Raw genomic sequence first — 17,775 nt, forward strand, 5'->3', positions numbered from 1 at the left:
CTACTTTTATTCAATTGTGGTTAGAGAAAATACTTGATATGTTTTCAATTTTTTGAATTTTTTGAGACTCATTTTATGGGCCAACATGGTCTTTCCTTGAGAATGGTCCATGTGCTGAGGAAAACAATGTGTATCCTGCAGCCACTGCATGAAATATTCTGTAAATATCTATTAAGTCCATTTGGTCTATAGTGCAGATTAACTTCAATGTTTCTTTATGGATTTTCTGTCTAAAAGGTCTGTCCAATGCTAAAAGTGAGGTGTTGAAGTCTGCAGCTATTATTGTATTTGGCCTACCTCTTTAGCGCTAATAATATTTCCTTTATATATCCGGGTGCGCCAGTGTTGGGTGCATATATATTTACAATTGTTATACCTCCTGCTGAAGCGATCCCTTTATCACTGTATAATGACTTTCCTTGTTTCTTTTCATAGTTTTTTGTCTTGAAATCTATTTTGTCTCATACAAATATTGCTTTTTAATTTTCCATTTGCATGAAATATCTTTTTCTACTCTTTATTTTCAGTCAACGTGTCTTTTTTTTTTTTTTTTTTTTTTGAGATGGAATCTTGCTCTGTCACCCAGGTTGGAGTGCAGGGGTGCAATCTTGGCTCACTGCAGGCTCCGCCTCCTGGGTTCATGCCATTCTCCTATCTCAGCCTCCCGAGTAGCTGGGACTACAGGCACCCACCACCACACCTGGCTAATTTTTTCTTTTGTATTTTTAGTAGAGATGGGGTTTCACCGTGTTAGCCAGGATGGTCTTGATCTTCTGACCTCGTGATCCACCCACCTCGGCCTCCCAAAGTGCTGGGATTACAGCATGAGCCACCGCGCCCGGCCCAGTATGTGTCTTTATTGGTGAAGTGTGTTTCTTGTAGGCAACAGACCACTGGGTCTTGTTTTTTCATCCATTCAGCCACACTATGTCTTTTGATTGAAGAGTTTAGTCCATTTATATTCAACATTATTGATAAGTAAGGACTTACTCCTCCCATTTTGTTATTTTTTGTTTTTGTAGTCTTCTCTTTTTTCCTTTTTACCTTCCCATTTTCCTTTTTGTGAAGGTGACTTTTTCTGGTGATATGATTTCGTTTCTTGCTTTTCATTTTTTGTAAATCTGTTGGATTTTTTGATGCAAGATTACCATGAGGCTTGCAAATAACATCTTTGTTTTAAACTGATGAAACCTAGTGTGTATTGTGAAAGCAAACTAACAAACAAAAAGAAAAGTAATAAAAACTCTGTACTTTCAGTCCATCCCCCCAATGCTTCTTAACCTTTTGTTGTTTCTCTTTATGTCTTATTATACTCTCTATGTCTTGAAAAGTTGTATTTATTATTTTTATATGTTAACTATTTATTCTTTCTACTCAAGACATGAGTAGTTTACACACCACACTTACAACATTATAATAGTCTTTGTTTGTATGTGTGCTTACTATTACCGGTGAGTTTTGTACCTTTAGATGATTTCCTATTGCTTGTTAATGTCCTCTTCTTTCAGATTGAAAAGTTCCCTTTAGTATTTCTTGTAGGATAGTTTTGGTGTTGATTAAATCCCTCAGTTTTTGTTTGTGTGGAAATGTCTTTACTTCTCCTTCATGTTTGAAGGATATCATCACTGAATATACTATTCTAGGATAATTTTTTTTTCCTTGAGCACTTTAAATATGTCATGTCACTCTTTCCTGGCCTGTAAGTTTTCCACTGAGAAGTCTGCTGTCAGATGTAATGGAGCTCCTTTGTATGTTATTTGTTTCTTTTCTCTTACTGCTTTTAGGATCCTTTATCCTTGATTTGTGGGAGTTTCAGGTAGTCTTCTTTGGGTTAAATCTGCGTGGTGTTCTATAACCATCTTGTACTTACATACTGACATATTTTTCTAGACTTGGGAAGTTCTCTGATATTATCCCTTCAAACAACTTTCTAACCTTATCCATTTTTCTACCCCCTCTTTAAGTCCCATAACTCTTAAATTTGCCTTTTTGAGTCCATTCTGTACATCTTGTAGACATACTTCTTTCTTTCTTCTTTCTTTTGTCTCCTCTGTGTATTTTCAACTAGTCTGTCTTCAAGCTAATTTTTTCTTCTGCTTGATCAACTGCTATTTAAAAACTCTGATGCATCTTCAGTATGTCAATTAAATTTTTCATCTTCAGAATTTCTGCTTGATTCTTTCTAATTATTTTAATCACTTTGTTAAATTTATCTGATAGAATTCTGAATTTCTTCTCTGTGTTACCCTGCATTTTGTTGAGCAATGCAGCTATTCTGAATTATCTTTCTGAAATGTCACATATTTCTGTCACTGCATGATTGGTCACTGGTGCCTAATTTAGTTTGTTTGGCAAGGTCATGTTCTCCTGGATGATTGCAATACTTGTGGATGTTCATCAATGTCTGGGCATTAAAGAGATGTATACTTATTGTAGTCCTTGCAGTCTGGGCTTGTTTGTACCCATTCTTCTTGGGAAGACTTTCCAAGTATTCAAAAGGAATTGAGTGTTATGACCTAAATCTTTGGTCACTGCAGCCATATCTGCATTAGGGAGCACACCAAGCCCATTAATGTGGTTACTCTTGCAGACTCAGAGGTACCACCTTGGTGGTCTTAAGTAAGACCTAGAAGAATTCCCTGGATTACCAGGCAGAGACCCTTGCTCCTTTCCCTTACTTTCCCTCAAAAAATGGAGCTCCTCACTCCATGCCGAGCTGCCTGTAGCTGGGAAGAGAGGACTAAAGCACCCCTGTGGCCTCCACAACTGGGACTGCACTGGGTCAGACTTGAAGCCAGCACAGCACTGAGTCTTGCCCAAAGCCCAAGGGCTGAAATTTCAGTAAGCTTGTAGTGGATGCTGCCAGAACTGGGTCTCTACATTCAGGGCAGCAGGCCTTCCTCTGGCCCAGGGAAGTTCCAGAAATGGAATCCAAGTGTCAAGGCCTGGAATCAGGGACCACAACAGCCTGCTTGGTGCTCTAAGCCTCTGTGGCCAAGCTGGTACCTAAGTTGTGAGACAAAGTCTCTTTTACTCTTCCCTCTCATTTTCTCAAGTAGAAAGAGTTTCTCCCCATGCCCACCATATCTGGGAATGCACTGGGTCACATCTGAAGTGAGCAAGGCCCTGGGTTTCACCCAAGGCCTGAAGTCCATGGCAAGTATTTCCTGGGTACCGCTGATGTTTACTCAAGGCATAAGGACTGTTTGGTCAGTAAATGATTAATCCTGTCAGGACTGGGTCCTTCTCTTCAAGGAAATGAGTTTCCTTCTGGCCCAGGGTGTGTCTATCAATGTCATCCAGGAGCTAGGGCCTGGAATGGGGGCCTAAGAACTCTGCCTGGTACCCTATTCTACTATGGCTGAGTTGATATCCAAGTTATAAGACAACATACTCTTTACTCTTCCCTCTCCTCTCCTCAAGCCAAAAGAAGGATTCCCTCCTAGAGCTAGGAGCTTCACTGCCTGGGATTGGGGGAGTAGTGATGCAAGCACTCCCTTGGCCACCCTGGCAGGTGTCTCACTGTGTCATGTGCACCCCAAGTCCACTGACTCCAAGCCCAGTACAGCACAAGAACTTGCTCAAGAATTGCAGTCCTTGTAGCCTAGACTGCCTTTCAAGTTTATTTAGGACCCCAGAGTACTTTAGGCCTCAGTGGTGGGGCTAGCCAGAACTCAAATTCCAGTTGCTGGGATGGGTGATTCCCCTCTGGCTAGGGCTGGACTAAATGCTCTCTTCATTGGTACTGGCTGAATTCTTCTCTGTATTGCTGTCTGCTGTGACAGAGCAACACTGAGGTCCAACATAAAGTCCCACAATCGCTGTGCTCTCCCTTTCTCAAGCACACAGATTCGCTGTCAGTGCCACATAGCCACTGCTGGAGGATATGGGAAGGGTGGTGTCAGCAATTCAAACTGTTTTTCCTACCCTCTTCCGTGCCTCTTTACTTGATGTGATGTTAAAATCAAGTACTGTGCTCACTCACCTGATGTTTTTGTTCTTATGAAAGTGTTTCTTGTGTGGATAGTTGTTCAATTTGGTGTTCCTACAGGGGAAATGACCACTAGAGGCTTCTGGTTGGCCATCTTGCTCCATCTTCTCCCCTGATTGCTTCATTGTGGTTTTAATTTGCATTTATTTCCCAGATTATTAGAATTGTTGAGCATTTTTAAATTTACCCATTTGCTATTTGTATCCTTTCTTTTGAGAAATGTCTATTCAGGTCCTTTGCCCACTTTTTTTTTTTTCTTTGAGACCAAGTCTCGCTCTGTTGCCCAGGCTGGAATGCAATGATGCAATCTTGGCTCACTGCAACCTCTGCCTCCCAAGTTCAAGCGATTCTCCTGCCTCAGCCTCCTGAGTAGCTGGGAATACAGGTGCGTGCCACCATGCCCAGATAATTTTTGTATTTTTAGTAGAGATGGAGTTTCACCAAATTGGTTAGGCTGGTCTCGATCTCCTGACCTTGTGATCCGTCCACCTCAGCCTCCCAAAGTGCTGGGATTACAGGCATGAGCCACCACACCTAGCCATCCTTTGCCCACTTTTAAATGAGGTTATTTGGTGTTTTTATTGTTGTTGAGTTGACTTCCTTATGTATTATGGATATTAGTCTCTTATTAGATTTATGATTTGCAAATATTGGGTATCTATCACTCTTATTTCCTTTGTTGTGCAGAAGCTTTTTGGGTTGATGTAATCCCATTTGTCTTTTTCACTTTTGTTGCCTATATTTTGGGGTTCATATCCAAAATATCATCACCCAGATAATGTTATGCACCTTTTTATGTTTTCTTCTAGTAGTTTAACAATTTCACGTCTTACATTGAAATCTTTAATCCATTTTTAGTTGATTTTTGTATATGGTGAGAGATAAGAGTATAATTTTACTCTTCTGCATGTGAATATCCAGTTTTCCCAGCACTACTTATTGAAGAGACCATCCTTTCCCTATTGTGTATTCCTGGCATCTTTATCAGGAATCAATTGACCATAAATTCATGGATTTATGGAATCCCCACCATTACTTACTTTGTCCTATGATGATACTGAAGGCCCTGGGTTTCTGATTTGATACTGCCAAAGAGGAGGGCAGGGGGGAGATTATGGGAAACAGCACAGAAGAAACTACTTAAACCACATTTTTTGTCAAAGGCTAGATATGCTATAGCACTGGGAGTTTCGGGGACACTCTTGTAAGTTCACATTGGCATCAATGCCCTTTGCTCTACCCTCTCCTTATAGGGGGAACCCTCCCCTTTATGTGACATGTCTTGTGTATGAAACATCTCAGAGTTAAGAGATCTTTCTCTCATACTCAATAGTATCAGTATGAGGCCATAATACGTTTCAGTATTTATCAATTACCTCTCAGTCACTTTTCACTCTTTGAAGCACTTACACATACATTTTTATTTAAGTTTCAAATATTAGATGTAATGGGCAGTCATTCTCCTGAACACTTAACATGAATTACATAATTTAATCCTCATTAAAATTGCATGAGGTAGGCACTATTATCCCCATTATACAAATGTGCATGGCAATACACAGAGAAGTTAATAAATTGCCCGAAGTCAGACAGTTAGTAAATAGTGGAGCTAAGAGTCATACTCAAATTTGCTTGACTCTAGAGTCAGTGCTGTTGAACAAGTTATATATGTATATATATATATATATATATATATACACACACACACACACACACACACATAATTTTATATATGTATTAGTGTATTTATACTTTTTAACCTGCTTTTTCACTCAATAAATATTTTAGAATCTTTTGATGTCAGTAAATGCAACTTTACATTACCATTTTAAATGCACTTTACTGTTCCATTATAAGGCTGTACTAAAATTTATTCAATCTCTTATTGATAGAAATTTTTGTTGTGCCTATTTTTTTACAATGTAAATGGTATTGTGCTGAAAACCTTGTACATACATACTTACATACTTTTTCATGCATGGGTGTTACTATTGACACAGAATAAATTCTCAGAAGGTCTGTGCCACTTTTGGGATGTGACAAGAGTGACCTGAAAAAAGCCTTTAAGAAAGGCTTCAAGGAAACCTCTTTAGGGACAGAGCTAAACCAACGGCTTCATAAAGCCAAACACAAATTCCCAAAAACAGATATGTTTAATGGAGAACAGAGAGAAAAAGAAAAAAAGCAAAGTAGCAAAAATCAAAGAATGAATAAAAGGAAAGTATAAACAGACAGTCAAGGAGATAAGTGAAAAACAGCATGCTAAGGCAAAATTAAGTCAGGACTTACTAACATCTGAGAATGGGTAAGAGAGAATGTTTGTTAGTGGTGTCCTTTGTAGTCAAATTGAACAGACTGACAGTACAAAAGAAGAAATTTGGATTGTGGTACTCCTTCTAGAATTGTTTTAGGAACAGAGAAAAAAGAGAGGCCATGGTCTTATGTTCAGGTACCAATCAAAGGAAAAAGATACAGCTGATAGAGGAGCTGACGTGACAGCTCCAGAAGTGAGCATCAAGATGCAGTTGTTGAAGAAGAGAAGTGCTCCCAGCCCTGCTAGCCTCACTGTTGAGTTCAACAGACTCTGGATGACAGCACCTTCAGCAAAGCTCTGAAGGCTGCTGTTTTCAGTGGCACCTGAAAGAAAAGAGAAATGGTCATCAAGGGTAACACATGGAATCTAACTGCAGAAACTGCTGAGGCTGGCAAACTGCATACTCCACAAGGTGCGACAACCAGCAATAAAGGGATAGGCATTACTTGATTGACAAGTACTAGGATTTCTCTAAAATTCTTTAAATGTCAAAGGCTGTGAAATGTGTCTAGATCAAGCTTTGGTATATGATTTTCTTCTCAAAATCTTGCAGAGAAATAAAATGCCAGATATACTGATGAAATTGAAGAAGATAACACATAGCAGTGGGTGGGTAAGGAAAGAAATTGAAGTGATAGTGGAGCAATGAAAGACTACCCTTATATGTGGTCTGCGATGCCTCCTTATGGACACTGATATCATGCTTAGGAGAAGCAGAGTGTAAAAATGAAGAGGAAATGGTTGATATGTGGCCAGTTACACAGTTCTCAGATAAAATCATGCTGGCAATTTGCACAGAAAGCCAGAAAAGCTGGAATAGACAAAGTGAAGAGTTACAATTCCAGAAGCCAACAGGATATATGTTAGTAGCAAAATTCTGTAAGTTGTGAAAATTCTTGACATCTACTTTATAGGGAAATAAGATACAGGAAGAATTTGAGAAATAAAATAAATCTCAGCAGAAATTAAAATAAGTTTGGAGAGTTTTGAAGTTATTAGAACAGAGGGTAAGACTGAGCAAGCAGTTTTAGTCATACTGATAGGAGCCATTGGGGTAGCTGTCTGGAATAGTAAGTCTAACATTCAGGAAGCTCACATTTCAGTACCTGGAAGATGACAAGCTGGACTTGACCACGGTGGAGTCATTAGAAGAGCTAATGTAGTCCAGAAAAAAGAATTAGGTCTATGTATCAGACAGACCTCAGCTTGCATCTCAGCTCTAAAATATATGAGTTATATGGCCTAAGACACATTATCTATCTCTCTTAGCTTTGTTTCTACATTTATAAAATGAGGGTGATAATGGTATCTACCACAGAGAGCTATTGTGAGGAACTGATGAGATAATATATGAGTTTCTGGAATATAAAAAGTGCTCAATAAGTATAGAACTATCAGAAAAAAATAATCAGTGAGAACATAAGATGTTTGCTTTTCCATTCCCAAGTCACTTCACTTTGAATAATAGTCTCCAATCTCATCCAGGTCCTGCAAATACCATTAATTCATTGTTTTATGGCTGCATAGTAGTCCTTTGTATATATACCACAGTTTCTTTATCCACTCTTTGATTGATGGGCATTTGGATTGGTTCCATGATTTTGCAATTGTGAATTGTGCTGCTATAAACATGCATGTGCAACTGTCTTTTTCGAATAATGACTATTTTCCACTGGGTAGATATCCAGTAGTGGGATTGCTGGATCAAATGGTAGTTCTACTTTTAGCTCTTTAAGGAATCTCTACACTGTTTTCTAAAGTGGCCGTACTAGTTTACATTCCACCAGCAGTGTAGAAGTGCTACCTGTTCATCACATCCACATCAACATTTACTGATTTTTTATTTTTTTATTATGGCCATTGTTGCAGGAGTGAGGTGGTACCTCATTGTGGTTTTGATCTGCATTTCCCTGATCATTAGTGATGTTGAGAATTTTTTCATATGCTTGCTGGCCATTTGTAGATCTTCTTTTGAGAATTGTCTATTCTTGTCCTTAGCCCACTTTTTGATGGGATTGTTTTTTTCTCACTGATTTGTTTGAGTTCATTGTAGATTCTGGATATTAGTCCTTTGTCAGATGTATAGATTGTGGAGATATTCTCCCACTCTGTGGATTGTCCGTTTACTCTGCTGACTGTTCTTTTTGCCATGCAAAAACTCTTTTTTTGTTTTAATTTACGTATTATTATTATTATACTTTAAGTTCTAGGGTACATGTGCATAACGTGCAGGTTTGTTACATATGTATACTTGTGCCATGTTGGTGTGCTGCACTCATCAACTCGTCAGCACCCATCAACTCGTCATTTACATCAGGTATAACTCCCAATGAAATCCCTCCTCCCTCCCCCCTCCCCATGATAGACCCTGGTGTGTGATGTTCCCCTTCCCAAGTCCAAGTGATCTCATTGTTCAGTTCCCACCTATGAGTGAGAACATGCAGTGTTTGGTTTTCTGTTCTTGTGATAGTTTGCGAAGAATGATGGTTTCCAGCTGCATCCATGTCCCTACAAAGGACACAAACTCATCCTTTTTGATGGCTGCATAGTATTCCATGGTGTATATGTGCCACATTTTCTTAATCCAGTCTGTCACTGATGGACATTTGGGTTGATTCCAAGTCTTTGCTATTGTGAATAGTGCCGCAATAAACATACGTGTGCATGTGTCTTTATAGCAGCATGATTTATAATCCTTTGGGTATATACCCAGTAATGGGATGGCTGGGTCATATGGTACTTCTAGTTCTAGATCCTTGAGGAATCGCCATACTGTTTTCCATAATGGTTGAACTAGTTTACAATCCCACCAACAGTGTAAAAGTGTTCCTATTTCTCCACATCCTCTCCAGCACCTGTTGTTTCCTGACTTTTTAATGATCGCCATTCTAACTGGTGTGAGATGGTATCTCATTGTGGTTTTGATTTGCATTTCTCTGATGGCCAGTGATGATGAGCATTTTTTCATGTGTCTGTTGGCTGTATGAATGTCTTCTTTTGAGAAATATCTGTTCATATCCTTTGCCCACTTTTTGATGGGGTTATTTGTTTTTTTCTTGTCAATTTGTTTGAGTTCTTTGTAGGTTCTGGATATTAGCCCTTTGTCAGATGAGTAGATTGCAAAAATTTTCTCCCATTCTGTAGGTTGCCTGTTCACTCTGATGGTAGTTTCTTTTGCTGTGCAGAAGCTCTTTAGTTTAATGAGATCCCATTTGTCAATTTTGACTTTTGCTGCCGTTGCTTTTGGTGTTTTAGACATGAAGTCTTTGCCCATGCCTATGTCCTGAATGGTACTACCTAGGTTTTCCTCTAGGGTTTTTATGGTAGAGACTTAAATGCAAAAACTCTTTAGTTTAATTAGGTCCCAGCAATTTATCTTTGTTTTTAATGCATTTGCTTTTGGGTTCTTGGTCATGAAATCGTTGCCTAAGCCAATGTCTAGAAGGGTTTTTCCAATGTTATTTTCTAGAACTTTTGTAGTTTCAGGTCTTAGATTTAAGTCCTTAATCCATCTTGAGTTGATTTTTGTATAAGATTAGAGATGAGGACCCAGTTTCATTCTCCTACAAGCAGCTAGCCAATTATCCTAGCATGATTTGTTGAAAAGGGTGTCCTTTTCAGGAAGGGGAACATCACACACCAGGGCCTATTGTGAGGAGGGGGAAGGGGGGAGGGATAGCATTAGGAGATATACCTAATGTAAATGATGAGTTAATGGGTGCAGCACACCACCATGGCACATGTATACATATATAACAAACCTGCACGTTGTGCACATGTACCCTAGAACTTAAAGTATAATAAAAAAAAAAAAAGAAAGAAAGAAAAGGGTGTCCTTTCTCCACTTTATGTTTCTGTTTGCTTTGTTGAAGATCAGTTGGCTGTGAGTATTTGGGTTTATTTCTGGGTTTTCTATGCTGATCCATTGGTCTATATGCTTATTTTTGTACCAGTACCATACTGTTTTGGTGACTATGGCCTTATATTATAGTTTGAAATCAGGTAGTGTGATGCCTCCAGATTTGTTCTTTTTGCTTAGCTTTGCTTTGGCTATGTGGGCTCTTTTATTGTTACATATAAATTTTAGAATTGTTTTCTCTAATTCTGTGAACAATGATGGTGGTATTTTGATAGGGATTGCATTGAATTTGTAGACTGCTTTTGGCAGTATGAACATTTTCACAATATTGATTCTACTCATCCATGAGCATGAGATGTGTTTCCATTTGTTTCTGTTGTCTATGATTTCCTTCAGCAGTGTTTTAGTTTTCCTTGTACAGGTCTTTTGACTTTTTGTTTAGGTATATTCCTAAATATTTTAATTTTTGCAGCTATTGTAAAAGGGGTTGAGTTCTTGATTTGATTCTCTGCTTGGTTGCTGTTGGTATATAGAAGAGCTACTGATTTGTGTACATTAATCTTGTATCCGGAGACTTTGCTGAATTCTTTTATCAGTTCTAGGAGCTTTTTGGAGGAGTCCTTACGGTTTTCAAGGTAAACTATCATATTGTCAGGAAACAGTGACAGTTTGACTTCCTCTTTATTGATTTGGATGCGCTTTATTTCTTTCTCTTGTCTGATTGCTCTGGCTAGGACTTCCAATACACTGTTGAAGAGAAGTGGTGAGAGTTGGCATCTTTGTGTCATTCCAGTTCTCAGAGCAAATGCTTTTGACTTTTCCTCATTCAGTATCATGTTGGCTGTGGGTTTGTTATAGATGGCTTTTATTACATTAAGGAATGCTCCTTGTAGGCCGATTTTGCTGGGAGTTTTAATCATCAAGGGATGCTGGATTTTGTCGAATGCTTTTTCTGAATCTATTGAAATGATCATATGATTTTGGTTTTTAATTCTATTTATGTGGTGTATCACATTACTGACTTGCATATGTTAAACCATCCCTGCATCCTTGGTATGAAACCCACTTGATCATGGTGGATTATCTTTTTGATATGTTATTGGATTCAGGTAGCTAAGTATTTTGTTAAGGATTTTAGTGTCTATGTTCATCAAAGATATTGGTCTATAGTTTTCTCTTTTGGTTATGTCCTTTCCTGGTTTTGGTATTAAGGTGATGGTGGCTTCACAGAATGAATTAGGGAGGGTTCCTTCTTTCTCTATCTTGTGGAATAGTGTCAAAAGGATTGGTAACAATTCTTAGAATGTCTCGTAGAATTCTGCTGTGAATCCATCTGCTCCTGAACTTTTTCTTTGTTGGTAATTCTTAAATTACCACTTCAATCTTGCTGCTTGTTATTGGTCTGTTCAGGGTATCAAATTCTTCCTGATGTAAGCTATGAGGGTTGTATTTTTCCAGGAATTTATCCATCTCTCCGGGTTTTTCTAGTTTATGTGTGTAAAGGTGTTCATAGTAGCCTTGAATGATAGTTTGCATTTCAGTGTGTCAGTTGTAGTATCTCCCGTTTCATTTCTTAGGTTATTTGGATTTTCTCTCTTCTTTTCTTGGTTAATCTTGCCAATGATCTATGAATTTTATCTTTTCAAAGAACCAGCTTTTTAAAAAAATCATTTATCTTTTGTATTTTGTGAATGTGTGTGTGTGTTTCAATTTCATTTAGTTCTGCTCTGATCTTGGTTATTTCCTTTCTTCTGCTGGGTTTCGGTTTGGTTTGTTCTTGTTTCTCTAGTTCGTTGAGATGTGACCTTCAAGTGTCAGTTTGTACTCTTTCAGTCTTTTTGATGTAGGTGTTCAGGGCTATGAAATTTCCTCTTAGGGCTATGAACTTTTCCTCTTAGGGCTATGAACTTTCCTCTGGGATACGTTTGCTGTATCCCAGAGGTTTTGATAGATTGTGTCATTATTGTCATTCAGTTCAAACAATTTTTAAATTTGCATCTTGATTCTATTTTTAACCCCAATGCTCATTCAGGAGTGGGTTATTTAATTTCCATGTATTTGCATGGTTTTGAAGGTGACTTTTTGAGTTGATTTCCAGGTTTATTCCACTGTGGTCTGAGAGAGTGCTTTATATAATTTCAATTTTCTTAAATTTATTGATGCTCATTTTATGGCCTAAATTGGAGAAAGTTCCATGTGCTGTTGAATAGAATGTGTATTCTGTGGTTGCTGGATGAAATGTTCTGTATATATCTGTTAAGTCCATTTGTTACAAGGTATAGTTTAAATCCATTTTTTCTTTGTTGACTTTCTGTCTTGATGACCTGTCTAGTCCTGTCAATGGAGTACTGAAGTCCCCCAGTATTACTGTGTTGCTGCCTATCTCATTTCTTAGGTCTATTAGTAATTGTTTTATAAATTTGGGAGCTCCAGTGTTAGGTGCATATATGTTTAGAATTGTGATATTTTCCTGTCGGACAAGGCCTTTTACCATTATATAATGTCCCTCTTTGTCTCTTTTAACTGCTGTTGCTTTAAAGTTTGTTTTATCTGATGTAAGAATAGCTACCCCGGCTCACTTTTGCTGTCCATTTTCATGATATGCTTTTTCTACCTCTTTACTTTAAGTTTATGTGCATCCTTATGTGTTAGGTGAGTATCCTGAAGGCAGCAGATGGTTGGCTGGTGAGTTCTTATCCATTCTGCAGTTCTATATCTTTTAAGTGGAGCATTTAGGCCATTTACATTCAATGTTAGTATTGAAATGTGAGGTACCGTTGCATTCATCGTACTCTTTGTTGCCTGTGTACTGTGTACTTTACTGCTTTTGCTTTTTAACTTGTATTTTTGTTTTATAGGTCTTGTGCAATTTATGTTTTAAAGAGGTTCTGTTTTGATGTGTCTCCAGGATTTGTTTCAAGATTTGGAGCCCCTTTTAGCAGTTCTTGTAGTGGTGGCTTGGTAGTGGTAAATTCTCTCAGCATTTGTTTGTCTGAAAAAGACTGTTCTTCCTTCATATATTATGCTTGGTTTGGCTGGATACAAAATTCTTGGCTGATAATTGTTTTGTCTGAGGAGGTTGAAGATAGGGCCCCAATCCCTTCCAGCTTGTAGGGTTTCTGTTGAGACATCTGCTGTTAACCTGATAGGTTTCCTTTATAGGTTACCTGGTGCTTCTGTCTCACAGCTCTTAAGATTCTTTCCCTTGTCTTAACTTTAGATAACCTGACAATCTGCCTAGGCAAAGATCCTTCTGCAGTGAATATTCCAGGTGTTCTTTGTGCTTCTTGTATTTGGATATCTAGGTCTCTAGCAAGGCTGGAGAAGTTTTCCTGGATTATTCCTGCAAATATGTTTTCCAAGCTTTTAGAATTGTCTTCTTTCTCTGGAACACCAATTATTCTTATGTTTGGTCATTTAACATAATTCTGCACTTTTTGGAGGTCGTCCTCCTTCTCCTCCCCCTCCTCTTCCTCTTCCTCCTCCTCCTCCTTCTTCTTCTTTTGAGATGGAGTCTCACTCTGTCACCCACGCTGGAGTGCAGTGGCACAATCTCGGCTCACTGCAACCTCTGCCTCCCGGGTTCAAGCAATTCTCCCGCCTCAGCCTCCCGAGTAGCTAGGAGTACAGGTGCATGCCACCACACCTGGCTAATTTTTTGTATTTTTAGTAGAGATGGGGTTTCACCTTATTAGCCAGGATGGTCTCAATCTTCTGACCTCACAATTCACCCGCCTCAGCCTCCCAAAGTGCTGGGATTAGAGGCGTGAGCCACCGTGCCCAGACTGTTTATATTTTCTTGCTCTTTTTCCTTTGTCTTTGTTGGATTGGGTTAATTCAAAGACCTCGTCCTCTAGCTCTGAATTTCTTTATTCCACTTGTTCAATTCTATTGCTGAGACTTTCCATGGCATTTCACACTTCTAAAAGTGTATCCAAAAATTTCTGAATTTTTTATTTTTTATTTTTCTTTAAGCTATCTATTTCCTGGAATATTTCTGCCTTCACTTCCTGTATCATTTTTTGGATTTTCTTGCACTGGGCTTTGCCTTTCTCTGACCCCTCCCTGATTAGCTTAATAATTAACCTCCTGAATTCTTTTTCAGGTAAATCAGGGATTTCTTCTTGGTTTGGATCCATTGCTGGTGAACTAGTGTGAATTTTTGGGGGTGTTGGAGTGTTGTTTTGTCACATTATCAGGGTTGGTTTTCTAGTTCCTTCTTATTTGGGTAGGCTTTGTCAGAGGGAACGTCTAGGGCTGAAGGCTGTTGTTCAGATTCTTTTGTCCCATGTGGTGTTCCCTTGATGTTGTACTCTCCCCCTTTTCCTATGGATGTGGCTTCCTTTGACCTGAACTGCAGTGATTGTTGTCTCTCTCTGCATCTAGTCACTCAGCCAGTCTACCCAGCTCTTGGCTGGTACTGGGGATTGTCTGCACAGAGTCCTTTAACACAAACCATCTATGGGTCTCTCAGCCGTGGATACCAGTGCCTGTTCTGGTGGAGGTGGCCGGTGGGGGTAGGGGGAGGTGTGGGGGAGGGGAGTGAAATGGACTCCCTGAGGGCTCTTAGCTTTGGTAGTTTAATGCTCTATTTTTGTGCGGGTTGGCCTCCTGCTGGGAGGTGGTGGATTCCAGAGAGCATTAGCTATGGTAGAATGCGAAGGAACTGGCAGTGTGTGGGGCCCTAGAACTCCCAAGATTATACGCCCCTTTATCTTCTACCACCAGGGTGGGTAGAGAAGGACCATCATGTAGGGGCGGGGCTAGGCAGGTTTGAGCCCAGACTCTCCTTGCATGTGTCTTGCTGGGGCTGCTGTGGGTGATGGAGGTGAGATTCCCAGGTCACTGGATTTGTGTACCTAGGAGGATTATGGCTGCCTCTGCTGAGTCATGCAGATTGTTGCAGAAGTGGGGGAAAACCAGCAGTCACAGACCTCACCCAGCTCCCATGCAAACCAAAAGGCCAGTCTCACTCCCACTGTGTCCCCCTTCCCCCTGCCACCAACAGCCCCCTTCTCACCCCGTTCAAATTGTTACAAAGTTCAGCTAGAGATTTGCTTCTCCTTGTGTAGTTTTAACCCCTGCTCCTCTCCCGTTGGGTCCCTGTAGTGCCAGGGAGGAATGGCCTGCTAGGGAACCCAGCGAGCTCCCAGGGCCTTTCTGCTGCTCCCTCTACCCCTGTATTTCACTCAGCTCTCTAAATTGACTCAGTTCCAGGTAAAGTCAGAAACTTCTCCCACAAACAGACCTTCAGCTATTCCAGTGAGAGTGTGTATTCAGAAGAGGAGGGTCTCCCTTTCCCACTTCTGTGGTTGGGGCACTCACAGTTTTGGCGGGGGGTCTCCCGGGTCCTGCAGAAGCAGTCTGCTTCCTCTATTTTACCTTTATTTTAAAATTCCTTCCATAGATAGATAGTTTATTTGAAAAACAATGGTCAATATGAGAACATTGCAGATCCTGGAAGCCATAGTTCCTAATAGAAGTACCTTTGGTTACGAGTCTGTTTTTTACGGTCTTTCAAGTTCAGTCTCTCACATGCACATCCCACAGTAGCCAGAATTAACCTGTCTCCTAAACATAACAAGAAGGACAAATGAAAGAAATAAAGACAAAAAATAAGACACTGTAGACTATTGCTAGTCAGTGTGTTTCTTGTCTGGAAGCTTGTTAATAAATGCAGAATCTCAGATCCCACCTAGAACAACTGAATCAGAACCTTCACTTTAACAAGATTTGCTGGTGATCTTTGTGCACATTATAAGTTTGAGAAGTACTATTCTATAAATACATTAGAATAAAAAAATGGGATGCAGCCATAAAAAAGAATGAGTTCATGTCCTTTGCAGGGATATGGACAAAGCTGGAAACCATCATTCTCAGCAAACTAATACAAGAACAGAAAACTAAACACCGTATGTTCTCACTCATAAGTGGGAGTTGAATAATGAGAACACATGGACACAGGGAGGGGAACATCACACACTGGGGCCTGACGGGAGGTGGGGGGCAGGGGGAGGGATAGCATTAGGACAAATACATAATGCATGCAGGGCTTAAAACCTAGATGATGGAGCCGGGCGCAGTGGCTCACGCCTGTAATCCCACAACTTTGGGAGGCCGAGGTGGGTGGATCACGAGGTCAAGAGATTGAGACCATCCTGGCCAACATGGTGATACCCTACCTCTACTAAAAATACAAAAATTAACTGGGCGTGGTGGCACATACCTGTAGTCCCAGCTACTAGGGAAGCTGAGGCAGGGGAATCACTTGAACCCAGGAGGTGGAGGTTGCAGTGAGCCGAGATCGTACATGATGGGTTGACAGAGTGAAGCAAACCACCATGGCACATGTATACCTATGTAACAAACGTCCACGTTCTGCACATGTATCCCAGAACTTAAAGTAAAATTGTTTAAAAAATGGGAATAGAGAATTTTTAAGTATACTTATTTCCTCATCAGAATTGAAGGAATCAAAAATGGTAATTAGAACAGAAGAGACATCAGCTGATAAATGAATTCAGGAAATTTTTTTAGAAGTCAGAAAGTAGATGAAGGAATAGTCACTGATTTAACAAAGTGAAGAAGCTCAAGACCTAAAGTGTGAACAAAGGGAGATTATAATTAAAAGATGCCTGAAAAGCAAAACCAGTCCACAAAACCCAGGACATGTTCTCATTATTCAACTCCCACTTATGAGTGAGAACATACGGTGTTTGGTTTTCTGTTCTTGTATTAGTTTGCTGAGAATGATGGTTTCCAGCTTTGTCCATATCCCTGCAAAGGACATGAACTCATTCTCTTTTATGGTTGCATCCCATTTTTTTATTCTAATGTATTTATAGAATAGTACTTCTCAAACTTTAATGTGCACAAAGATCACCAGCAAATCTTGTTAAAGTGAAGGTTCTGATTCAGTTGTTCTAGGTGGGATCTGAGATTCTACATTTATTAACAAGCTTCCAGACAAGAAACACACTGACTAGCAATAGTCTACAGTATCTTATTCTTTGTCTTTATTTCTTTCATTTGTCCTTCTTGTTATGTTTAGGAGGCAGGTTAAGTCTTTTTGGCAGAGAGTAGGGATAGAGTCTTGGGGTAAGAAAAATGGGGGATTTATTAAATATTTTTACATGAAATAATCAGATTTAATTACCATATACACAGATACTACTCCCCATACTGACAGAAGATTATCAGCCAGAAACTACCTCATAAGCCAGAAGCCACTGGGTATTTATTGGCTGGAGAAGCTAAACTGGGAGTCTTCAAAATCAGCAACAGCAAGCAAGATGACAGGTGAAGGTGAATTGCAAAGCAGAACATAAGATGATCTATTGAAATTCTGCATGTGGAATAGTCAGAAACCCATGCACATCTCTCCTCTGCACCATGGGGAGAAAGCCTTACAATTTGATTGCTATCCCAGGGCAAAAAACTGAAATAGCCTTTTCTGGAAAAAAATAGCTTGAAAAAAAAAAAAGCCTCCAAGAGTGACATTTTGGGTCCCCAGTGAATCATCTAAACACTCAATAGTGAACTTCTCCAGGTTGCATACCATGTGCATGCTCAGAAAGCTCCCAATCTCAGCATTTTATGCATCAAATATAC

At 39.5% G+C, this 17,775-nt stretch overlaps 1 long non-coding RNA gene across 3 annotated transcripts in view; it reads right to left on the reverse strand.

Annotated features, from left to right (window-relative positions):
• The window catches only part of LOC107128559 (uncharacterized), a 294,024-nt gene that overhangs the window by 131,122 nt on the left and 145,127 nt on the right, over nt 1-17,775 (reverse strand). The window contains exon 4 of one of the 3 annotated variants that reach the window (XR_010584334.2): nt 6,490-6,628. The exons of the other annotated variants lie outside the window; for them this stretch is intronic. This is a non-coding gene — a long non-coding RNA (uncharacterized lncRNA). Of the gene's footprint in view, nt 1-6,489; nt 6,629-17,775 lie in introns of those variants that run through there. 3 annotated transcript variants of the gene reach the window in all.

This window comes from Macaca fascicularis, chromosome X (assembly GCF_037993035.2).
Source record: "Macaca fascicularis isolate 582-1 chromosome X, T2T-MFA8v1.1".
NCBI lineage: Eukaryota > Metazoa > Chordata > Mammalia > Primates > Cercopithecidae > Macaca > Macaca fascicularis.